This window comes from Protopterus annectens, chromosome 3.part1 (assembly GCF_019279795.1).
Source record: "Protopterus annectens isolate FY-2018-M chromosome 3.part1, PAN1.0, whole genome shotgun sequence".
Taxonomy (NCBI): Eukaryota; Metazoa; Chordata; order Ceratodontiformes; family Protopteridae; genus Protopterus; species Protopterus annectens.
The window spans coordinates 1,031,020,103-1,031,038,683 of NC_056732.1; the positions used below are offsets into that span (position 1 = coordinate 1,031,020,103).

Here is an 18,581-nt window from a genome sequence, read left to right on the forward strand (position 1 = left end):
GCCAAAACCTTTGTGAACACTCTGGGCGCAGTAGATAAGCCAAAGGGCAATGCAGAGAACTGATAATGTAAATTTCCAGCCCGAAAACGCAGGTACCTCCTGCAACTGGGCCTGATAGGAACATGAAGGTAAGCCTCTTTGAGATCCAGAGTAACCATCCAGTGATCTTTTCCCAACAGAGGTAAAAGTTGTTGTAAAGTCAGCATCTTGAACTTTGGAATGTCCAGGTAAGTGTTGAGGATAGATAAATCCAAAATTGGTCTCCATGTGTTCCCTTTCTTTGGAACTAGAAACAGGCGAGAATAAAATCCTAGGCCCACTTCTGACAGAGGAACTGGCTGTATAGCTCCTATTTGAAGAAGTAAAGAAATTTGTTTGTGAGCCTCTATCCTTTGCTGAGGAGGGACGTCTGGGATGCCCTTGAAAGGAGGCATGGTATGGAAATAGAACTTGTAACCTCGGTTTATAATGTCCAATACCCATTTGTCCTGGGTGACTAAATGCCAATTCTGCTTGAAAAGAGCCAACTTTCCTTCCAAAGGAGCTGCCAGGCAAGAAGAATCTGGCAGCTGAAAATGCAGGTCATTGGGCCTGTTTACGAAAGGACTGGCGCCTGCCCTCACCAGCAGATTGAGCAGGCGAACTCCATTGTCTCGGCCTGAAGGTACTCTGAGCTCTGCCCCTACCACGTCTAGATCTACCCCTAGACTGAGAATCAGAAGAAGGGTACGTCCACCCCTTAGTAGGCCAATTTCTACTAAACTTTGGAGGTTGTACCTGCAAAAAATCTTTAACAGTCTGCATAGACTTCGCCTTGTCTTCCATTTTCTTTAAGACTGACTCCACAGGAGGACCAAACAAAACTTCAGACTGTAAAGGGGCATCCAGAATTCTAGACTTAACATGCTCAGACAAATTCTGATCCTTAAGCCAGGCATGCCTACGAATAACTGAACCAGTGGCAGCCACCCTAGAAGAAGCCTGTAAAGCATCAAAACCACATTGCAAAGAGTGCTTTCCCACCTGTTCACAAACATGCACTAAATCCTGCAATTCTTTACACTCTATGCCCTCTGCCAAAGCATCCACTTTAGATCTTAGCTGAGAAAGGAGGAAATTCTGATACTTCAACATATGAAACTGGCAGTTCAAAGCTCTCATTGCTAAAGTAGAAGAGGTATACACCTTCTTACCCCATCTATCCAAGGCTCTAGCTTCCTTATCCAGAGGAACCGGATTCTTAACAACAGAGGCTCTAACACCCTTAGGTCCCTGACTAATAGTGTCTGGGTCCGCCCTAGGACTCTTATAAAGATATTTATGAGCCTCAGGCACCCTGTAATACCTGTCCGGTTTAACTGGAGCAGGAGGCACAGAATCTGGATTAAGAGAAGCTTCCGAGAAAACATCTGAAACAACATCCAAAACCGGAGGTATAGCTAAGGGTCTATGCTGTGGTAAAAACAAGAACTCCCTAAGTCTCTTCCGTGAATCAGAGTAATCCTGTCCTTCCCACTTAAAATGCTCCCTCATGGAATGCAGAGTTTCTGAAAATGAAAAATCCTCTGGAGGAGAAGCAGAAGGAGAGGAATCCTCTGCATCAGAATCAGAATAAGGAGGGAAATCTTGAATGTCCTCAGCAGAAGACTCTGAATCATCTGAGGCCTGCTCCAAACTTTCCAACTCTGGCTCCATCCCGGGCCTCTTATCCGGAGGGGGCATAGAGCCTCTAATTAAAGTAATCAAATCCTCTGCCATTTTAAGCATGTGCTTTTTAGGCACAGACCCTGAAGAACCAGAACTGACACCAGAAGAAGGCAAAACAGACCTGCCCTTAGAAGGAGCCTTAGAAACAGTAACAGAAGGCCTAACCACCTTAGGCATAGAAGGGAGAATAGTAACCTGAGAGGCCCCTTCAGCCTGACCTGCCTCCTGAGAGGCCACATCATGTAAAATCAAAGTTTCCCCCTGGGACTCAACAGAAACTACAGCCGGATCCACCTGTTCAGCTGTAACTTCTAAAGATCCGGCGTCCGTAACAGACGAATCATCCTGCCTAGGCTTTAAAGATTTGTCTTTGCGCTTCTTAGAAGAAGCAGGCGTCGGAACATCCGACGGCATATTATAATTACACCTTTTGCCAAAGACTAACCTAGCGCAATCTAACCTCCGTTTTATAGTGCGCTTATTAAACCTAGCACAAAACCGACACCCAACTACGTCGTGCTCCGGTCCCAAACAAGGAATACAAAGCGAGTGGTAATCCCTATGCGGTATCTGTTTCCCACAAGAAATACAATTATTCACTTTTTCTGACATCCGGTAAGTAACTGAGTCAAGAAAAAACAAAAATATTCCCCAACGGGGTACTTAGCCCAACTTGGTATCGGTCTGAAACTCCGAAAACGAAAAATTTCAGAACGCCGAACGGCACTTGCAACGCTGCTTCTGCACCGGACCATGCGGCAAAAAAGACTGAGGATATGACGTCGGTCATGCGCCTTTATACCCTGACGCTCTGATGTCAGATCTAGGCGCCCATGACCGACGTCAGCCTAATACTTTGGTATTCGGGCCGACCGAGGACAGCGGACTACCCGTAAGTAAGGACTGCAGCAATGTGAGATGAAGAACATCCCCAATTATGTGGTCTGCCTCTGCTCTGGTATGACATGCATTCAAGCTACCTACCATCTGACTTGGGGAGAGGCATGTCACCACATATGTTGTGGTGAAAAGCCTGTGATTTTCTGAACCACATTTCACCACGCCTTTGATTCCGACAAAAGGATTTTATCTTTGAGGGGTGGAGAAATTTATTCCTATGTCAGATAGTGTCTTACCATCACACTCACTCCTAGTAAGCATCTCTAGCTTTTGGTCCAACCATCAAAAAGGGGCACTAATAAAGGATGCCTTGAAGCTTACTGCAAAAAAATCACACAGTTGCATCCAGGCATGACGACACATGCCTGTGCCAGCTACTCTTGCTGTACCATATGTTGCGTTGGATAGCAGGTGCATGGCGACATTACAGGGAGATTATAGGGTAGACATTTCTGTGTCCACCATTTTGTGAACATTCAAAGGCAAGTTACCCAAGAGGGACTTGGAAATCTCCTTGGTCAAGCCCCCTGAAAATAAAGGAAGAATGCATGGTAGTTGAGTGCTTGAGTGCAATGGTTAACTGAAGCTTATGCTAGTTTCCTTGGTCTGTCGAATACCTTTGACTCCCCTGTTAGGGGGATGGACAGAAGAACACTCCCTGAAAAAATTTCTTTGTGGCTGCTACTACTACCATGGCATCTACTTGCAGTCCTTTCAACCAATGCTTTTTATCTTTCAGAGCTACTAAAATCTTGTCAGCTTTTTGGGAATCTGTTCTATGACGTCAGGGTCCTTCCATGCCCTCTGAGACATAAGATCTGTAAGGGCATCTGGAGGGGGGGGGGGCACCCAGGACGCAGATGAGCCAGTCCCAAAAGCTTTGGAAAACATTTATCCGGGGAAGGAGTTTCAGTGGACAAAACCCCCTTCTAATTCATCTATACATGCATTCTAGGATGCCTCCGAAGACCATGTCTTCTGAGGAAACCTTGGGGATCCTTCAACTTCATTAAAATCAGTGTCTTAAGTGACTGACTCAGGAGAGGAATCTATGTATGCCTGTTTCCTGGGAACATAACTCTGGGGTTTTGCTAGAGAAGTTAGAATCTGTCTGGAAACTGGAATACAGAGCAGTCTCGAAACTTAAAAGGTTCTGACTGTCCATGTTGAACCGAATGAGATGCGCACAGAACAGGTTCCACTGGGTTTCAGGACAGATCCAAACTCTGCACACATCTGCCTTCTTGGCTCAGCCAAAGTTCTTTCCACAGCCTTGAAAGCAGGATTCGGAAGTGCTCCCCATTACAATCAAGGTCAGCTCCAAGGAGATCTCAGACCTGAGCTGTTTGTTGGGTGCTGAAGCCCCGAGAGAGAGATGGCACTGAAAACCCTGACTCCACCACTGGGAAGCCGACAGACATTTCAGCTCCGGGACTCATCTTGATACAATATCAGAATGTAGCAAGTTAGGGATGTAGTAGACACTGAAGTTCCCTGCAATGTCTGATCCAACTGAGATGCACAAGACGGGGGGGTGGATCCAAGAGAACTGGATCTAAAAAACGTTACCATTAGCAAAGAAAATTGTGATGGCGTGGATGCGCCTGTATTCGGACAGCACTGGGAGGACTCCCAGATGGATCTGTGTCCTCAAGATTTCATCATACTGTGGACATTCATTTTCATGAGACTTCTGGTGGATTGGATCAACCTCGATGGTACAGGAGGAGGTCTGGAAGAGTGCTTGTCTTGCAAAATGGGTGAATGGAGCAGAGGGCTGACCGGTTCACATAAAAAAAGTAGCTCGAGAAAACGGAGTTCAGACTCAACTAACAGATGGATCGGACTACCTCAAAGTTTTTAGTATCAAACTTGATAGACCAGATGGATCCAGGGACCTTTTTCTCTATTTTCAGTCTTTCTTCCAACTTTTTTTCCACAGACCTCCTTTCTGAAGACTTGTTCTTTTCCCTCTCTTCTCTTTTCTGTCCTGCTGCTGGGAGAGGCTGAAGCTGGCCCTGATTAAGTTAAAGCAGTAGACCCTGCATGTTGGGAAAGCAAGCATTTTACAAGTTCTTCCATCCTGCCTTTGATAGCCCTAGACCCAAAGGCAGCAAAAATGTTACAATCTGCCTGTCAAGGAGCAGCACCTAAGCAACAAGCAGGGTGGGGGCCCTGGGGAGGGATAGTGTGTCCATAGGTTCACTGAAAGTTACTAGAATAACAGCCCTAGAGCCCTTACAAACCTAGCCATATTTATCCCAGGTTGCCCCAATTGTCGATGGTTAGGTGAGTGAAGATCACAGAAGTAAGGGTCGATGGTAGTCAATAATTACTTCCGCTGTTCAGAAGGGACACAAGTGCCAATCCAGGAGCGAATTTGCAGTCACCCATCCATTGATCTAAGTTGTGTTTGAAGAGGGTCAGGGAGGGGAGTCTGTTTCACGTGAATTGGAAGCTTGTTCCAGAGAAGTAGCAGTGTGTGGGAAATGTCTCTTTTTCCAGCATGACCTGCTCATGTCAGAGGCTAGAAGTTAAGAACCCTAGAGCAAGTGACCCTCATGCTGAACACTAAATCCTGGGTTTGTCTGATCAAAAAAAAAATATCAGTTATTCGAAGTACACAGCAATTCAGGTTATCCAAAAACATTTTATGCAAGAAACTATGAAAAAAATTATCAGTTCTCTATATCTCTTATTAGGAATCATCTAGAATACACACTAATACTTCAAAGATAACTAAGAAAAACTTAAAATCCTAAATACCTTAGTAGTCCAAAACCTTCCAACTAGCACTATACCATACTACAAATCCTAAAGGGAGGAGTTACAAGAAGGAAAATATTCAGAAGTTGTTCACTTCTCATGAAGTACTGGAAAGAATTACAAGAGCTCATATAGACACAACCTTTCTTGCAACTATTCTCACTTGCCTCTTCTAATGTGTTCCTACCACTCTATATTATATACCGCTATGCATGTAACACAAGTCAACTCAGTCATTATGGCTACATCTTATCCACAAAGCTCTGCCACGCATAATTCCATTTTCCCAACCATGTTCTAACATTAACTGCTACTTGAACCAAATATTGTAGCATATTCTTGTGTCTGTAAATATGCCTATATATCTGGTTTTTAGCTTATTCTTTTATCTGAAGTATGTTTTGTTCATTTCTTTTGTGATCCTGTTTACTTGAGCAGTGCCTGCACATGGCCCATTGTGATCAGTGCAGTACCTCAGTAAAGAAATACAAACAAAATGAATCCAGCAGCAAATGAGATCTGAGGTAATATAGACTGAAGGAGGATATTATGGGTAAGGGATTGGATCAGATCGGCCATCCCAAATGTTGAACTGGACAATAACAAACACTGGATCCAGTAGTTTTCAACTTTTTGCCAGGAAATGTTTACATAAGGATTTTTAAACTCCAGAGTGTATGCAAGCAAAATTTTCCCAACAGTTGGTAGTAACTGCTGGAGGTGTAGAAGAAATGAAGGGGACACAGAGGCATATATTTTGGTCCTGTAGTAAAAACCAGTAAGTTGCATCAAGATCTACAAACATTAGTCAGTAGAAATCAAAGTGAAGTGACTCACTAAGGAAGCCTTTCTACTAGGCTTACTAAAGAATTCAGTAAATAAAGTGAGGAGAGATTTAGTCTCCTTGCTATGGTTAGTCTATAAAAAACCTATAACCAGAAAGTTGAAAGGCACCCCTCAAGAATCTACATAAGGTGAAAACACTCAAGAATGAGTTAGGGAAACAAGAACACTTGGCATTTAGGGAAAAAATAACAGTCGATAGGACAGCAGAAAGTGGCAAATTCAAAAGGAAGTCAAGAAAGAACTTTCAAAAGAGATACCCATAGGCAGAGGTAAGCCCTAGGAGGGTAAAGTGTGTAGTGATGTTGATGTGAAGTCTATAAAAGGCTAGAGAACAATGTCTACTCATAAAAAATTATACAAGTAACCTGAAGCTAGCAAGTGTAGTAGGACACAAGTCTATTATGCTGATATGATGGCCAAGCAGTAAACAGAGAAATGTTAAGCCTCAACACTAACTGTACGGATAATTCTGCAAAACTGAACTTTTATCATGCTGTCATGATTACAGAAGACTTAAGAGCTTCTCCTAGTGCCATTACGATTTTTTAGTCCTGTTACTAGTCTCTAATATCCAGAAAAAGATAAAACAGTTAAGGGCTTTACAGCAAGTGACCAGACATTAACAAATGTTAAGCACCACCTGCTTAACTTGTTAAACAAGAGTCTTATGCTAGTGCAATCAAATCTGCCAGTTTAGACTAGCAAAAAACAGTGGCATAAAAAAAGATTGATTTCTGCATGCTGACTATACTGGTAACATGTCCCTGACTTCCTGTTATAAACATAAAAAGCACTTCAAATAGGATGCGTTTGCATGTTATTTTTTAAATGATACAAACTCAAACATAATTATTTTTTTGTGAATTCAATCTGCAGCGTTTTAACCAAAAGACACAGATTTTATGAGGAACAGACCAAGCATATGAGGCAAAACTCTGGACAGCTGCCAGTAATGGCAAGGTGGGTGTAAACACACCAGACTGTGTTACACTGTCTGACAGTATTCAAGTGCTTTGTGGCTTTGAAAGCCGGTAAAACACTTAACATTTTTGTTTTCTTTTTTCTGCAAGTAGTACATGGAGCATAAAAAGTTCCACACACTACAAATTATTATGACCAGGTCTCTGATCATAACCTTTAATTATGTGTTCTTGTTATGGATGCAGAGATTCACCTCTCAAAGCAACAGAGATGGATGCCAAGAAATTTACCGAGAATGAACACACAAGCAAATTGTGACTGGTAACCTATTGAATCCTACATGTTAGGTACCCTAATATGCTGTTAAGAATTAGGGGAGCATTAAGTTTATTTCCTGCTTTCATTACATAACTAACACTCCACACTACAAATAAATGCATAGTAAAGTTTTATTGTACTTCACATACAGCCAGAGAGGTCGCAGTAAAGTAAACTATCACACTTTAGTAAACCACTGTCTACTTTGGAATAACTGATTTGCTGCACTTTCACAGACAAGCAAATTATTTCAAATGCATTATTTGCTGCACTAATTCCTTGCAGTATGATATACAAACAAAAAAAATTAGGAATAGGGATAATTGTTCAGAATATCAGATCCTGGCCACAGCTAACAGCACAAATAAAAATAAAATATCTTTCCAGAATGCTCATCCATTGTTGAATACAGATCTGCTTAAACCCTTTACTGGTCTGATTTTTCCTCTGGAAAGAGGGCTTTATTTTTGCTAAGTTAGCCATGTCCAGGATCCAGCATTCTGAACAGTTATCCTTATTCTTAATCTTTTACTTTGTCCTAGACTGTTGAGGCTGTAGGTTGGGTAACCCGATCAGTAATTCATAGACTTCTGGTGTTGTTGCAGTCATTCCATTTGGGTAGATTCCCAAAGCTATGGTTGGGAGGATGGATTTATACAGCATTAGGACCAGCTATAAAGGCCCTGCAAGACAGCAGTGGCAAAGCCAGCTCTAGATTTAGAGAAGAGAGGTAAATGGTAATGTTTGGTGAACATATGGACTGAGCTCCAGGTAACAGCTTCTAGAATGTCTCTGATAAGAAACCCCTATGAGAAAGGCTGCAGAAGTAGATGCAGCCCTGGTGGAATGAGATGTGATCCCCTGGGGGATAGTTTTACCATGCTACATATAGCAGAAATGAATACAATGGCCTATCCCATTTGGAAATCTGCTTTGAAATAGCCTTTCCCTCTCCCCCTGCAGCAAATGCCACCAGTAGTTGTTCAGATTTTCTTAGAGATTTTGTCCTGTTTAAGTAAAATCTAAGTTGTCTGTGTACATCCAATGAAAGCAGAACCTGCTCACTCTTGTTCTGTGGATTGGGAAAGAAAGTTGGCAGATGAATGATCTGATTAAGAGCCACGCTGGATACCACCTTAAGCATGAAAGATGGATTGGTCCTGAGAGAGACCCTGCCCGCATGAAAAATAATGAAAGGCTCCACTGCCATAAGAGCCTGCAATTCAGAAATCCTTCTAGATGAACTGACTGCTAAAAGGAGAGCTGTTTTCCAGGAGAGAAATTTTAGGTCTGCAGTAGCAGCTGGCTCAAAAGGAGGGAAAGTGAGTTTTTCCAATACAAAATTGAGGTCCCATGCAGGGGTTGGAGCTGGGAGGTCTTAAGTTTTTGGCCCTGCTGACATACTGCTTTAGCAGAGAATGAAAGAGGGGGAGGTTCTGTGTTGTAATGAGCTGAAATGGCAGAGGCATGGATTTTTATGGAAGAGAAAGATAGGCCCTTGTGAAGCATCTCAGTTAAGTATTGTAGAATCTAAGGAATATTGGGCATTGCTGTGCTTATTCTTTGTGATTGATTCCAGGCACAATCTTTTCCATTTGTCAGCATAAGATTTTCTAGTACTAGGCCTTCTAGCCTCCAAAATGACATCCATCACAGGTTTGCTGAGGGATGTCAAGGGTGAAATTAGATGATTAGCCACGCTGCAAGATTCAAAGTTTGGAGCAGAGTGTGCAGAATTTGGTAGTTCTGCTGAGACAGTAGGTAAAGTGTCTTGAAGCAGGTGCCACAGAGGAAGGTGAGACACATTGCGTAGGAGTGGGTACCAGTGCTGGTGAGGTCAGTCTGGAGCAATCAGAATCATTTTTGGTTTGTCCTGTCTGACTTTTAGTAGAACTTTGGAGAGCAGAGGCAGAGGGGGAAAGGCATAGACTGATAGGTTTTTCCAGCTGAATGAGAGAACACCGACTTTCCAAGCTTTTTTGTGATAAACTCTTGTGCAGAATTTGTCCAACTGATAGTTCTGGGGTGAGGCAAAAAGATCTATGTCTGGGCTCCCCCATTTGTGTGTCATGTTGAAAATTCATGGTTCTAGTTTCCATTCGTGTGGGTCCATAAGATTTCTGCTTAGTTCGTCTGCCAGAGTATTCAGCTTTCCTGGCAGGAATTGAGCTTGTAGTTGTATTTGGTAGGTCAAGGCCGTGTTCCACAATGCCATGGCTAGTCTGCAAAGGGGGTAGGAATGTATACCCCCCTGCTTGTTTATGTACCACATAACTGCGGTGTTGTCTGTGTATCATTAATTGTCCTGGATGAAGGTAGTCCTTGAAGGCTGTCAGTGCATTCTGTACAGCTAGCATCTCTTTCTGATTGATATGAAGGTGCATTTGATTTGGGCTCCATTTGCCCTGAATGCACTTCCCTGCCAGATGAGCCCTCCCAAGCATAGTCTGATGCGTCTGTAGTTAGGGTTTGGGCGGCAGGGGGTGAAGTGACTGGCAGTCCCTTGTTTTGATGGCAGGCCTCTGCCCACCATAGACACTCTAGTTGCAGGCAAGGAATGATAGGAATCATTGTTTCCAGGCTGTGACAATGTTGACTCCATAAACTTTTTAAATACCACTGGAGTTTCCTCATATGCAGTCTTGCATATGGAATTAGAAGAATGCAGGAGGCCATGAACCCCAAGGCTTGCAGAATTTGTCTTGCAGACAGCAGGGTTTTTGTGGCCACCTGTTTGAAGTAAGTCACCAATTGAATTTGTTTTTCTGGCATAAGGTTAAGTCATCTGGGCAGTTGTATTCAAGCTTGCACCCAGGAATGTAACTTTTTGAGAGGGTGCCAGTTGTGATTTATTTTCGCTTATGGTGTACCCTAGACAGGTTAGAACCCTTTTTACAAACGCCAGATGTTTTAGAAGAATGTCCTTGTTTTCTGCCTGAATTAGACAATCGTCCAGGTATGCATATATTTGAATATTTCTTTGCCTGCAAAATGCAATTACTGGAGCCAGGCACTTTGTGAAGACCTTGGGTGCAGTAGATAAGCCAAAGAACTGGTAATGCAAGTAGCCTGCTTTGAAGCGGAGGTATCTTCTGCAAGATTCCCTGATTGGGATATGCAGGTAAGCCTCTTAAGTCTAGAGTTACCAAACTAGGCATCTTTGCCTAGCATAGGTAGTAACCGTTGAAGAGTTAGCATTTTGAATTTTGGAATGTCCAGAAATGTGTTTAGAGTAAATAAGTCCAGAATTAGACACTATGATTTGTCTTTTCTGGGTACCAGGAAAAGTCTTGAATAGAAACCTTGCCCCCTTTCCTCTTCTGGTACTGGTTGAATAGCCTCCCCCCCCCCCATGGTCATGAGGGACTGAACTTGTTTCTGGGCCTCTGTCCACTGATTTGGGGGCAGGTCTGGCCATCCGTTTGGGATTGGCAATGTGTGGAAATGAAATCTATATCCCTGGGATACTATATTTAAAACCCATTTGCCCTGCGTAATAAGTTGCCAGTTTCGTGCATGAAGTGCCAGTTTTCCCCCCAAAGGGGCGGCTAAAAGGTAAGTGTTTGGTGAGTGTAGAGGGAAGTCATTGAGACTTTTTACCACAGGGAGGTGCCTTGTTGTTTCCAGATTTGGAGGTGGAGGTACCCCCATTGTTTTGTTCTAAAAGTTCCTTGTGATTGAAATCTGGAGCCTTTGGAATGTCTGGATTTGACTTGAGCGGCTCTCGAAGGGACTGGAAAGGACCAGTTCTTAGTAGGCCAGTGCCTACTAAATCTTGGAGGTTGCACTTGTAAGAAATCTTTCACAGTTTGCATAGATTTAGCTTTATCTTCCATCTTTTTAATACTTCTTCAGACTTATTACCAAAGACACTATCCTGTTGTAAAGGAGCATCCAACAATTTTGCTTTAACATGATCAGGCAGAGTTTGCTCTTTGAGCCAAGCATGCCTTCTTAGCACAGATCCAGTTACAGCAGCCCTGCAAGAGGCCTCCAAGGAATCAAAACCACATTGCAAAGTAAGTTTTCCAACTTGTTCAGCTGAATGTAATAAATCCTGTAAATCTTTATTTTCCACACAGTCAGAAATTAACATAATTTTCTGTTTAAGTAGTCCCATGATATGCTGTTAATATTTAAGCATATGAAATTGACAGTTTAAAGCCCTGATTGCCAAGGTTGTAGAAGGCTAAACCTTCTTACCCCATCTATCCAGAGCCCTAGAATCTCTATCAGAAGGGGTGGGATTTTTAGCAGTAGAGGCCTTAATGCCCTTGGGACCCTGAGAAATGGTTTCAGGATCAGCAACAGGATTTTTGAAAAGGAATTTGTGGGAGTCAGGAACCCTGTAGTATTCTGTCTGGCTTACAAAGAGCCAGAGGCAGAGAATCAGGAGCCATACTAGATTCTGAAAAAACATCAACAATATGTAGAACAGGAGGTATAGCCAAAGGCCTATGCTGAGGAAGAAGTAGAAAATCCCCAAGTCTCTTTTTAGATTCAGAGAAATCCTGACTTTCCCAGTGGAAATGTTCCCTTAAGGTATGTAAAGTTTCCCCAAAAGAAAAATCCTCAGGGGAGAAACAGAAGGAATGGAATCTTCTGCATCACAGTCCTCATAAGTATGTACAGACAAATCCTGTTCATTAGAAGAGTCAGAAGAAATAGAATCCTGTTCAGAAGATTCATAATCAAGGTCTTCACTAGGCTTCTTAGAAGGAGGGGGTTTGGCTACCCCGGATCAGAGTAATTAAATCTTCAGCCATTTTGATCATTTGTTTTTTTAGGCATATGGGGCCTGCACGTGGCCCAGACATATTTTTTTTTTTAGACAGATTTAGATTTTGGCCTTAGCTTTGAAGATGGCGTCAGTCTAATATACAAATCTGTAGGCCTGAAAACAACCTCAAAAGCCAGTGCCTGCACAGCAGCTCTGGACCCATCTAAGGTAGAGACATCCGCGGGATACATAATTGAAGCATCTCGCGGCATACCGGACTCTGAATGGATCTCAGTATAGGCTTGCGAATCCAGAAGTAGCGGGTATCAGGAGCTGCGAAAGCACCTCACTGAGTACCGACAAACTGGTGACTGGCTTAGGAGAAGCGTCGTCGCCAGTTTTGGACCTCGACCGTCTGTCTCTTTCTTTGCGTTTTTTAGGTATTCTGGTAGTCAGATTGGTAACCAACGACATTTCTGGATAATTAAATCTTGAACCAAAATATTTGGAAGTAAAGATATACAGATGTTTAAATAGTGCATTGATTAAATTTAGCACAAAACCAACAGCCAAGGTACGTTGTGGTCAGGGCCTAGGCAAGGAATACAGTACAAATGAAAATCCTTATGAGGTATTTGCTTCCCACAAGTAATGCAATTATTAACTATTACTGACATCGGTAAGGAGAAAGAAAACGTTTCCCCAACGGGTACTTTGCTTTTAGTTGAAGACTTCGGTTCTGAAACTCAAACGAAAATTTCAGGAGTCGGCCGACTGGCACTTGCAAACTGCTTCTGCTTCGGGCACCGCGCAACATGAAGATCATCATACATTGCCAAAAAACTGCTTACAAGTGGGGAAATACACCCAAATCCTGGACCCAACATCCTTCATCCAATTCTCAACCACCACATACATTTAATATACCTCACAAAAATACTGACTTATTGTTTCTAAACTTAAAAGTTCGGTTAATAAAGTTCACAAACTAGAGGCCATCATACAACACTATTCCCCAGAAATAGCCATCCTAACAGAGACCCACATCTCAGACAACAAAATTATACCTTCCAGCATACAGAAATGACAAGAGGAGGTGGAGTAGCTATATTTTCAAATAGCCCATGACACCTCTAAACCTACTAACACTGACCTACTACTTGCCAAATTACAAATTAATGCTGACAAGCACATAACTATAGCAGCCATTTACATCCCACCGGGCGATATTTCCACCACTAAACACATCATTCAATGCATCTCTAACATTACCCAAGAAACTATTATCATGGATGATTTTAATACGGATTAGTTTATCTGCAACTCTAACAACCCTAGCAACAACATTAATCTCTGTGGCTTCTCACAAATTATCCAGTTCCCTACCAGCATAGGCAAAACATCTAACAAGCACTCCATTCTCGACTGGGCCCTAACAAACAACCCCTCCCATTACCAAAATGCTGGCTGTTTATCAGACATCAGTGACGACATATCTACCTCTATATACTCAGGCAACACATTAACCCTAAGCACAACATATATTTTCAAATCAATAATAGGAAACATTTTAAACCACAAGATCCAACATACACTTAAACACTAACTGGAGCCCACTGAAGATGTCACACCCTTAGATGCAGCAGTTGAGCATTTTAATAATACTTTCCTCAATATACTCAACAGTATGGCACCCCTGGAACAGTTCGTGTCAAAGCAAATTCTGCCCCATGGCTTTCTACTGAAACAAAAACCCTCCTTAAGCAAAGGGACAAAGCCTGTACTTCCTAACATACTAACAAAACTCTACCTGAATGTATAACTTAACTCAGGAACAAAGTTAAACACCAAATCAAGTTAGACAAAAAACTATTACACTAATATGCACATTAAGCATCAAAATAACCCACAAAAATTCTGGGCTACAATCCAATATATTCAGTCCCAGACAAACCAGAACCTCCTTCCCCACCTTACCAAATAACTCAGAAACCACCACTGAATAGTTTAATACTTTACAGAAAGCATTAACCAGAGATATCCCAAATAACCTAAAAACTAAATCTCAATAATACTACTTCCTTCTTATTTCAACCCATCCCCACCAAAACCACAGAAAAACTCCTAAAAAAATTAAACCAACTACAACTGCAGCTGATAACTTACCAGCATAGCTCCTAAAAATTGCAGCTGAGGCTTCATCTTATCCCATATCAATACTGATAAACCGCTCAATTTCTGAAAACTAAGTCTCTACCATCTGGAATATTTCTTTGTTATCCCCCTACATAAAGGTGGTAAACCAACTGAACTAATTATCACCCCATAACTATCCTAATCCCCACTTTCAAAACTCGGAGAAATGTACACATTCCCAATTATGAGACATCTCCCATCCAATAACTTACTTGCCCTCTCCCATCATGGATTCAGACCTTCCCATAGTACAACCACTGCTCTACTTAGCTTTACTAATACAGGAATGAGCGACACAGTCTCATCAGTTTTCTTGGATATGTCTAAAGCCTTTGACAGTCTCCCACAACAAACTTCTAACTGCTCTCTCAGACCTAAACATACACCCTTAACGTGTCTCATGGTTCCACAGTTGCTTAACAGGTTGTCAGCAGGCAGTTAAGTGGCAATACGACACTCCACACTTCTCCCTATCACCCTTGGGGTCACACAAGGACCTATACTTGGCCCTCTTCTCTTCAGAATTTACACTAATAACCTCAACTCAGCCACCTCACTTGCCACCATTATCCAATATGCAGATGATTCAACATTAATATGTGCAGTCCCTACCATGCAACAACTTCAGGACAAAACAGGCATTTACAGAAAATGAAACCTGGCTGGCTAACTCCCAATTTATTAACTCCAAAGATCAAAACTTATAATCTTTCAACCTACCAGACCAGTAGATTCCCTCCCACAGTTCCACATCACAGCTAACACAATAATTACACCTGAACCATCCACCAAACTATTTATTTTATTTTACATTTGTTGACCGGGATAGTCCGACTGGATACATGTCCATTTTCAGCGAAGGCCCGGGGAGAAAAAAAGTTATATATATATATATATATATATATATATATATATATATATATATATATATATATATAATGTATGTATATATGTATGTATAAAATTACATTCAGATTTAAGACACACTGAGCAACAGTTATACAATTGACCCTTCCTGAAATCGTGTGGCAGAAAAAGTTAAAAGTATTTGAAGGTCACTAGTCAGGGTTAGTTCAAGGACATAACCAATGAGATCTGAAGTATTTCTTGAGTTTGCTTTTGAATAGAGTTAGTGAGGGTTCTAGGGTCAAGTCAGCTGGGAGTCTGTTCCATGTTTTTCCAACAGAGTTGGCAAACAGATTCCCCAGCTGAACAGTTGGATTTGTATGTTTGAACTAGGAGTCTAGTGAATGATCGCAGTGGCCAGGTGGTGGTGTAGGGGCCGATAATATTTTTTTAGTGCAGGTGTATTTTCTGGTTGATAGAAGACTATGTGCAACTATCAGCTGATTAAACTGCAGTAGGCTAGGCAGTTCAAGCCATCCTAGGCGATTTATGTTGTGACAGTAGTGTATCCGGTAGGCCGTGCCAGTAGCTAATCTGGCAATGTGGTTATACCAGGAAGACAGTTTATTATGATCTGTTTTGTTTAAGTGGAATAGAGGTGAGTTGATAGTAGATGGGAACGGGCAATTGCAGTTCTAGCAAGTGGGGTAAGGAAAGGTTTGATTCTGTAAAGAGAGCCAAGTTTTTTATTAATGGTGTTGATATTTTGATTGATATGCACATCAAACTTCAGGTTATCAACTATGACACAGTAGTTTAGTTTGGGCTTCTGGGGAGATAATAGTGCCATTGTTAGTGGTTACGTTGAAGGATGGCAGGGGCGTCCTGCATGTGTGGGAGAAGATGAGCAGCTTAGTTTTGTTAGGGTTTAGGATTAGATGTTGATTGGAGAGCCATTTTTTCCACTGTACTGAAGGCATTTTGGGTTAATGTGAATAAAGTATCTGGTGAGGTGTCAAAACAAATCAAGGTGGAGTCATCTGCATATTGAATGCGGGTGGCATCTGGGATGACTGATTGAAGGTAGTTGATAACGATGGAGATAAGAAGGGGTCCTAGTATCGAGCCGTGGGGGACTCCTAATGTGATGGGTAGGTGAGATAGCTTGTCCTGCCATAGGACTGCCTGTTGTCTGCCCTGCAGGTAGGATTAAAACCATTGGAATGCATGGTTGTTTAAGGAGACGGCCTTCAAGGTATTTATAAGCATTTTGTGGTCAACTACGTCAAAAGCCTTGGATAGATCTAGAAAGAGTGCTGAGGATAGTTTATTACTGCAGTTGTGGTTAATGACGTTAGAGAAAGAGGAGTAGTAGCACTGTGGTGTGGCTTAAAGCCATGCTGAAAGTTGGACAACAACTTGTTCTGTGTGAGGTAGTGCATGAGCTGTATATGTACACACCTCATAATTTTAGCTAGAGGTGACAGAATAGCTATGGGTCTAAAGTTTGACAGCTCAGTTGAACTGCCTCCTTTATGGAGAGGTATGACGCAGGAGATTTTCCATATAGTGGATACAGAATCTTCAGATATAGCTCTGTTGATCAAGATTGAGATGGAAAGTCAGAAATGAACAAGTTCAGTAGGAACAGGTTTGGAAGGTAAAGTGCGTTTGGGTACTGGGTGTGGCTGCATTAGAATTAGAGCCACTGGGATAGAGTTGGCTGGCTACAGACTGAATAGTCTGCGAAGAAGCTGTTGAAGTTATGAGCAATGTCTACTAGGAATTTTTGTTGGGAAGCTGAGGGGGGTGGATTGTCGGTTTGGCCTGGGTGGAGTAGTTTGTTTATTCCTGCCCCGAACCTTTGAGGTTTGCTTTGGTGTTTTTTGCAGTAGATGGTAGTAGCAGTTCTTTTTGTCTGAGGTTATGGATTTTTGGCGTCATTCCTTAGCTGTCTGAATCTTAGTTGATCAAGTGGAGCTTTTGTTTTTTGGTAGATGGCCCATACTTTGTTTCAGAGTGAAATTTTGGTTTTGGTATCTTTAGAAAGCCATGGTGCAATATTAACTTTGGTTCTAATAGAGCAGCTGGGAGCATGGGAGTTGAGAATAGCAAGGAATTTGGTGTTAAAGCATGCTACTGCTTCATCTAGGGGGAGACTTTTTAGTACTGACCAGTTGCATGCCTTAAGTTTATTTTGAAACTTGGTGAGAATAAAATTTGTTTCTTAATGTTCTATAGGTGGGTTGGTAGCAGCAGTCTACTTTGAGCTTGATTACATAGGTGAGACAGTGGTCACTTAGGGCATCAGGCAACGTGCCCTGATTTATAGGATTGAAAATGGGTATTGACGAGTATCCAGTCTAGGGTACATTCCTTGTTATTGGGTTTTCCTGTCCTGGTGGGGGAGGTTATGATTTAAGTAAATCCACAGAGGTTTATGTGGGTTGTGGGGGTTTCACAAGAGCAAGTGTTCCAGTCAATGTTGAAATCTTGAAGAACAATTGTTTCTTGGGGGTAGTTATTGGATAACCAATATAAGAAGTCTTTTAAGGTGTCTGTGTTCCTCCCTGGGGGAATGTAGACAAAGACAATGTTTACAGTTTTGTTTTTATTAATTTGTAGTTTTGAGATAAGAAGTTTAGCATTATTGAAACTGGGTGGCTGTTGGGTGTCTATGCTAACAGATAGGGTAGACTTGTAAAGTATGGCTACCCCATCACCCTTTCTGGTGGTACGGTCCAGTCGAAACATTGTACCCTGGTGGAAGAATCTCATGGTCCTTGGTGGCAGGCTTTAGCCATGTTTCTGTTAGGCATAATATAACTGGGGGATGAACAGCTAAGAGGGCATGCAGGTGCTGAGTTGTGTTATTTATGCTCCTAATGTTTAGATGGGTTGTTTAGTGACCCTGACATTCATAGGCAGTTAGGAGATATGGGATGAGTAACGGGGGTAGAACAAGAGTTAAGACTATTTTGGGTGATAGCATACCTACTGAATGAGACTTGAAACTTAGACAAAAGGAATAGTAGAGTTAAAGGACTGGTGGTATCAGGTTGAGGGTGGTGCTGTTGAGTGACAAGTTGTTACAGACTGGTTTAAAAAAGTGGGGTGTGGTCTACTACCAATAAATGTAGCAGCACCAGGGGCGGGAGGAATTTGGGAGCAGGGTGGGGTGAGAAGCAAGGGCAAGCGCAGCAGGGATGAACCAATGCCTGTACTAAGTTGTAGCATGGATGAACCAATGCCTGTACTAAGTTGTAGCATGGATAAACCAATGCCTGTACTAGGTTGTAGCAGTTGAACCTGTTTGTGGAAAGAGGGGGGTGGGGGAAAAGAGAAGGCAGTAGGAGTGGCT

The 18,581-nt window shown here is 42.1% G+C and overlaps 1 protein-coding gene across 1 annotated transcript in view; it reads right to left on the reverse strand.

The window, feature by feature from the left end:
* Positions 1 to 18,581, reverse strand: part of LOC122797745 (centrosomal protein of 192 kDa-like) — a 1,194,871-nt gene that overhangs the window by 325,193 nt on the left and 851,097 nt on the right. The window lies entirely within an intron of this gene.